The sequence below is a fragment of the Capsicum annuum genome, chromosome 5 (assembly GCF_002878395.1).
Source record: "Capsicum annuum cultivar UCD-10X-F1 chromosome 5, UCD10Xv1.1, whole genome shotgun sequence".
NCBI lineage: Eukaryota > Viridiplantae > Streptophyta > Magnoliopsida > Solanales > Solanaceae > Capsicum > Capsicum annuum.
The window spans coordinates 714,862-722,639 of NC_061115.1; the positions used below are offsets into that span (position 1 = coordinate 714,862).

A 7,778-nucleotide genomic window follows, 5' to 3' on the forward strand; every position below is an offset into this window, starting at 1 on the left:
TTTTGTGGCCATTTGGGTGGATCAACATGTGAAATTGCGCGAACATGGTATTTTCAATCCAAATCGATGTGATATAGCCCATGATTTTGATGGTGGATTCGGGGTTTAGGTGTGCTTTTGGCAGAAATCGGTCGGGACATGCCAGGGAGGTTGGGAATCATTCCAGTATGGTCCGATTAAATTTTTGTCGCATTTGGGCGTACAAACATGCGAAAAGGTACGAACGGGGCATTTTCTAGCCAAATTGGTGTACTATAGATCATAATTTTTGGGGTGGGCTCGGGTTTCGAGTATGATGTGGACCAAAAATTGATTGAAGAATGTCAGGGAGGTTGGATATTGTCCTAGTGTGGTCTTTTTAAATATTCATGGCTATTTGGATGGACAAATAGGGGAAATAGTGCGAAAAAGGCATTTTTGGCTAAATCGGTGTGCTATAGCCCACAGTTTTAGGGGTGGGCCAGGGATTCGGGTATGCTGTGGGCCAAAAATTGACCGGGGCATGCCAAGGAGGTTGGGGACCATCCTTGTGTGGTTCGTTTAAATTTTTTTGGCCATTTGGGTGGACAAACGAGCAAAACAGAGTGAACGAACATTTTCGGGCCAAATTGATGTGCTATACCCCATGGTTTTGGGGGTGGGCCCAGGGTACGAGCGTACTATGGGCCAAAAATCAATCGGGGCATGCCAGGAAGGTTAGGAATTATCCCAGTGCGGTCCATTTAAATTTTTATTGCTATTTGGGTGGACAAACCGTTGAAATGGCACGTATGGGGCATTTTGGGGCCAAATCGATGTGCTATAGCCCACGGTTTTGGGTGTGGGCCTAGGTTTCAAGCATTCTGTAGGCTGAAAATTGATCAAGGTATGATAGGAAGGATGGGGATCATCTCAGTATGGACTTTTTAAATTTTTGTGGTCATTTAGGTGGACAAAAGAGCGAAATGGTGTGTAAAGGGCATTTTCGAGCCAAATTGGTGTGCTATAGCCTACGATTTTGGGAGTGGACCGAGGGTTCAAGTCTGTTGTAGGCCAAAAATCAACCATAATGTGATAGGGAGGTTGGGGATCGTCCCAATATGGTCCTTTTAGATTTTCGTAGCCTTTTGGTGGACAAACGAATGAAATAGCACGAACGAGGCATTTTCAGGAAAAATCGGTGTTCTATAGCCCTTGGTTTCAGGGGTGGGCCTAGAGTTTGGGCTTTTTGTAGGCTAAAAAAAATTGAGGAAGGCCATGGAGGTTAGGGATCGTTCCAATATGGTCTATTTAAATTTTCGTGGCCATTTGAGTGGACAAATGGGCAAAACAGAGTGAATGGGACTTTTTAAGGCTAAATCGGTGTGCTATAGCCCACAATTTTGGGGTGGTCCGGGGTTTCAGGAGTTTTGTGGGACAAAAATTGACTAGGGCATGCCAGGGTGGTTTGGGATTGTCCCAATATAGTCCGTTTAACTAGTAGTGGTTATTTGGGTAGACAATAGGGCTAAATAGTGTGAACGGGGCATTTTTGGGCAAATCTATGTGCTATATAGCCCAGGGTTTTGGGGATGAGCCCGGGGTCTGGCGTGTTGTGGGCCTAAAATCTATCGAGGCATGCCAGGGAGGTTGCGGATCATCCGTTATGGTCTTTCTGAATTTTTGGGGCCATTTGGGTGGACAAAAGTGCAAAATAGCATGAACGGGGCATTTTCGAGCCAAATCGGTGTGCTATAGCCATTGGTTTTAGGGGTGGGCTAGGGGTTCGGGCGTGTTGTGGCCTGAAAATTGACTGGGTCATGCCAGGAAGGTTGGAGAACATTCCAGTGTGATCCGTTTAAAATTTTGTGGCTATTTGGGTGGACAAATAGGCAAAACAGCACGAACGAGCATTTTTGGGCCATATCGATATACTATACCCCTATGGTTTTGGGGTTGGGCCCGGGGTCCAAGTGTGATGTGGCCTAAAAATTGATTAGGGTATTTCAGGGAGGTTGGGGATCATCCCAGTGTGGTTCGTTTAAATTTTTGTGGCTATTTGGGTGGACAAACGGGCAAAACGGCACGAACGGGGCATTTTCGGGCCAAATCGGTGTGTTATAGCCCATAGTTTTGGGGGTAGGCCTATGGTCTGGGCATGCTGTGGGCTGAAAATTGATCGAGGTATGTCAGGGAGGTTTTAGATCATCCCAGTGTGGTCTTTTTAAATTTTCATGGAATTTGGATTGACAAGCGGGCGAAACGGCTCGAAAAGGACATTTTTGAGACAAATCGGTGTGTTATAGCCCATGATTTTGGGGTTGGGCCAGGGGCTCGAGTGTGTTATGGGATAAAAATTGACTGGGGAGTGTTAGGGAGGTTTGGGATCGTCCTAGTGTGGTCCTTTTTAATTTTCGTGGCCATTTGGGTGGACAAACGGGTGGAATGACACGAACGGGGTATTTTCAAGTCAAATCGGTTTGCTATAGCCCTTGGTTTCGGGGTGGGACTAGGGTTTGGGCGTGCTGTGGGCCAAAAATAGACTGGAGTGGGCCATGGAGGTTGAGGATCGTCCCAGTATAGTCCATTTAAATTTTCGTGTCCATTTGGTTGGACAAATGGGCAAAACATCTTAAACGGGACATTTTCATGCTAAATCAGTGTGCTATATCCCACAGTTTTGGGGTGGGCTTGGGTGTTGACACCTAATTTTTGCCCTCCATAGCTAAGTTTAATACTGAGTTTCTTCAATTTTCAAATAAAATTACAACATTTATTTTATCCGAATAAAGGATTTTCAAAATATTTTCTGTATGTAATTTTGTCATTTTAAAATAGCGATTATATATTATCGTATTCAATTATATGAAATTATAATTTTGATACTTAAATATTCATTTTACAAAACATCGGATTATAATCAAGGCTTATCTTGAAATAAATTTACAATGGTTAAAATCTTAATTTAGTTATAATTTATTCTCAAAAAAATAATTTATTTGGAGAGATATTTGTTTGATTTTATTAAATCAAGAAACTCGGGATTAAAAGAAGTATTAATTCGTATTTAATTTCAATTTAACTTAATCAATCTATTAAATTTCATCATAAATTGAAATTAAATCGGCCACAATCGCAATGCATTTGGCCAATTAACCTTTAATTTGATCAAAATTTAATTAGAATGGATTAATTGTTAAGTGAAGCTATTTTATAAATTACCCCATCCCTAAAAACCTAAATCTGGGCCAGCTGTGCAGCCCAATAGTATCAGCTGACCCAACCCATCACCGATCAAGCCCAATCTCCCTTCATCTATTCCTTAACAGCCCCAGGCCCAATTCTCTAAATGTTAGCCCACATCCCAGTGGCCCAAAATCAAACCACCGACCTGACCCAACTCTTAGTTCCCCTCCTTCTTTAATCAACAACAACCAGCATACATACAGTGTATACACACGTACAGAAATCACGCGTACAACTCCTTCAGCGTACAGCCTCAACAAACGACAACATCAATCAAAAAACACCATTAAAAGTCCGAATCCAACAACCAAATCGACCTGTTCTCAAACCGAAAATGACGTGTTCTTATCTCCCTACTCTTATTTCTCAGAAAAAACCCTCGAATCTTCTAGAGCGAGGGTTAGTTGGCTCATCTAACATCTACATTCTGCAAATTTTGGGATAATGGTACGGATTAGGTACGTATTTGGGCGTTTTTCATTGGTTGGAAAAAGGATTTGGTTTTTCCTATTTTTTAATTGCTCCACCGGTTGCCATTTTCTCAAGAAATCCAAAAAAAGTGTTGATCTGGTTTTGGAATTAAATTCAAAATTTTCAACGGGTGGTTTCCTTTTTTACCCTAATTTGTCTTCTATAAAGAGCTCGGTTAAGCTGTGAGAATGGGGGATTTTTTTCTCTCTTTTTCCCTTCTGGATTGAAAATTTTAGGTTTGAAAAGAGGGGGAAAATCTTAGAGACAGAAGGGAATTTTTTTTCCTGGGTATGAACTATTTGAGAAGAAAGACAAGAAAGAAAGAGAAGGAAGAAAGAAAAAGAAAGAAAACTCTTGAGAAAATTCTGTCTTGAGTGGAAATTATGTTCTTGTTCATCGGCTAAATTAGAGTTTCAGTTGACGGTGAAGAAGTTTCCTGGTGGTGGTGATCTCCATACTGATTTGTCGTCTCGTTTTGCTGCTCTCTAAAAGGTAATATCCTACTCCGTTTAAGCTTTTGTTTGTTCCTGCTTCATCTCGATCTTCTGTAGTTGTGAATAAATTTTTAGTAACATTGTATGCTGGGATTGTTTGCTGGTAGATGGCTTCGATAGTCGTAGGTTTCATTCATTATAGTTATCGCTATGTTGGTATTTGATTCAATGTGTTTGATGCCGCTGCTTAGTACTTTTAAGGACACGTTCTTCATAAAAGTGTCCTAAATCCACTATCTCTATCTATGAGTGATTACTTCTTTTAATTTATAGCCTGTTGTGTGATTGGAATAACGTTGTGGACTGAGTTTTGATCTAGTACTCTCATTCTGTATGTTGGTTAAAAGTCGAATAAACTGGTTTTCACAGTAAAGTTCCTTGCTTTAAGTCTGATAAATAGTTTCGGGCTGATGACGGGTCATTATAGCTATTTTAGTAGTAAAGTTGCATGCTTTTATTTTGTCTCAGGCTATTGATATCTCGCTATTCCTAATTTCATGGTTAAAGTTCTGAACTTTGAACTTTGCTTAACGGTTTTGGGTTGAGGGTGTTATGTTTGTGGATAGTATTTGATATCATTTGGTTTTTGTTGTCATTAGTTTGATGTGGTTGAGCTGGTAACATCATTAGTAGGACCACCTCTTGGATTCTTTGGCTTCTCAAATGACAAAGAATAACGAGGATATGTGTAAAAACTAGCGAATCCCATGATTCCTCAATGATCATTCTGACCATTGAAACTCATTCTGAGCTTGTCAGAAATTGGATGAGGCCGATATTAGTGTTCCGCCACTTCCCCTTTAGCTTCGTTTACTACGTCTCTTCTCGTGTGGATTTTGGTTTTAGTGATCAGAAGATTTGATAGTTTCTTTATTTAAGTGAGAATTTCTTTGCTTTCATTGATCGGATTGCCTTGTATACTGTATGACACAAGAGAAGAGAGTTGAAACGAACTTGCCTCGATCCACCTGTTGTATGAATTTATTCATATGTTTTAAAAGTTATCTTCAGCTCTTTAGTTTTATATCTCAGTCGAGTATTTTGATGGCTAATTGATAAAAATTTCTTAGCTTTGATGTATTTTGTTAGTAAGCACTTGAAGTTATCTGTTTATCACGAAGGGGAGTGATTGGGATTTACTGCTAATGTAATCCCCTAACAACTGCTATAGCATCCCTCTACTATAGAAAATAATACCAATATTATGTTCTATGCTCATTAGATCGTCACATTAGACTAGGAAAGCTGAAACCCTTTACTGGAATTCTTTTATGCATATGCACGTTTCTATGCAAAAATTACTAGTGTTTAATATATCATGCTCTCTCTGATCCCTACATTAAAGATTCAAGAATCAGTTATATGTCATAAGTTCTTTAATCTTGTACCAGAGTTTCCTTTTTATGCTTGAGTTTGGAGTAGTGACTTTCGAAAGCCTTGAACCTTCGGAATTTCTATTGTTGTCAAGATAGTTTGTTCCATGGACATATATTAATTCATATATTTTTCTTTTCTTTGCATGAATTCACCTCAGAGTCCATACGGGCTCTTTAACTTTGCATTACGTAATGGGCCAATATGGCCCATCTTTCGAGTCAAGCCCCGAAAGGAGGTCCAAACCGAGTTACATGGCATGCAAGTGCAAGAGGTGAAAGAAGGAGAATGGATCAAAGTTTGCTAGGAGACTTGAAAGTCTCATTTCTTCATTTATTTCATTCGTATTGTTGTCTTTACTTATTTATTCTTTTATTTATTTCGTTGTTTGTTCATTTGGGCCTCGAAGCCAAAGTTGTAAATTTAATACAGGTGGAACAAATTTTGGGCCAACGGACCTGAAAAAATAGTTTAGGACTGGTTATGGGCCAAAAACCCAATTAGACTAGGACATGTCTTATTGATTTGGGCCTAATGATCTAAATCCCTTACATCCTCCTCTTCCCCTCTTCTTTATGCTTGTTTGTTTTACGTGTTTCTTGCGAACTTAGTTGAATCCCTAACTAAGTCGCTAAAAAATTGATTTTTCTAAAAAAAATTTTCCTAATCAATCACTTTTTGACAAAATTAATCTTTTTGAAGTTAATCAAAAGACGATTTTTCAAACAGTCTGGATAACCGCAAGTTAGCAGAAGTTTTAGGTGCCTAACACCTTCCTAAAACGTTAATAGGAATCGTTTATCTAGAATCTCTAACTTAAAACGATTTTCCTATTTTGAATCGTTTGAAAGTATTTTTAAAGGTTTCTTAATTCCTTTTCAAAATTAAGTGGCGACTCTCTTTCAAAAGTCAAAATTTTTACAAAACAGAAATGGCGACTCTGTTGGGGATCTTTAACTAGGTTCTAACCAAATGATTTGTGTCCATTTGGATGGACAAACGAGCAAAATGGTGCAAATGGAGCATTTTCAGGTTAAATTGTGTACTCTAGCCCAAAGTTTTAGGGGTGGGGCCAGGTTTCGGGTGTTTTGTGGGCCTAAAAAAAACTGGGGCATGTCAGGGAGGTTGGGAATCATCCCATTGTGGTCTATTTAGATATTCATGGCTATCTGTGTGGACAAACGGGAAAAACGGTTCAAATGAGACATTTTTGGACCAAATTGGTGTGCTATAGCCCACAGTTTTGGGGGTGAACTCGGGTTCAAGCGTGCTGTGGGCCAAAAGTTGACTGAGGCATGTCAGGATATTTGTGATCATCCCAGTGTGATCCGTTTATATTTTTGTGGCCATTTGGGTAGAAAAATCGGTGAAACGACGCGAACAGAGCGTATTCGGGCCAAATTGGTGTGCTATAGCCCACGATTTTGGGGGTGGGCCCGGGGTTCGGGTGTGATGTGGTTCCAAAATTGGCCGAGGCATGCCAAGGAGGTTGGGGTTTATCCCAATGTCGTTCATTTAAATTTTCGTGGCTATTTGGGTGGACAAACGGGTGAAATGATGCGAACGGGGCATTTTTAGGGCAAATAGGTGTGCTTTAGCCCATAGTTTCGAGGGTGGGATCGAGGTCAGGACGTGCTGTGGGCTTAAAATTGACTGATGCATTCCATGGATGTTATCGATTATCTCAGTGTGATCCATTTTAATTTTCGTGGCCATTTGGGTGTACAATCAAGAGAAACAACGCGTACGGTGAATTTTTAGGCTAAGTCGGTGTGCTATAGCCCATGATTTTTGGGGTGGACTCGGGGTTTGGGCGTGGTGTGGGTTGAAAATTGATCAAGAAATTATAGGGAGGTTGGGAATGTCCCCATTGTTGTCAGTTTAATTTTTTGTGGCCATTTGGGTAGACAAACAGGCGAAACAATGCGAACGGGACATTTTTTAGCAAAATTGGTGTGCTATAGCCCAGGATTTCGGGGGTGTGCCCAAGTTTAGGGCATGCTGTGGCTAAAACTCAACTGGGGTGTGCCATGTATGTAGAGGATCATCCCAGTGTGGTTTGTTTAAATTTTCATGGCCATTTGGGTGGACAAACGGGGGAAATGACACGAATGGAGAATTTTTGGGTCAAATTGGTGTGCTATAGCCCACGATTTTGGGGGTGAGCCCATGGTTCGGGCGTGCTGGGGTTTGAAAATCAAATCGGGCATGCCAGGGAGGTTGGGATCATCCCAG

General features: G+C 40.4%; 1 long non-coding RNA gene across 1 annotated transcript; it reads left to right on the forward strand.

The window, feature by feature from the left end:
- The first annotated feature begins 3,285 nt into the window (after window positions 1–3,285).
- Window positions 3,286–6,099, forward strand: LOC107870019. The gene is made up of 2 exons (XR_001674011.2): window positions 3,286–4,167; window positions 5,704–6,099. It is a non-coding gene; the product is annotated as an uncharacterized LOC107870019 (long non-coding RNA).
- The last annotated feature ends 1,679 nt before the right edge of the window (window positions 6,100–7,778 follow it).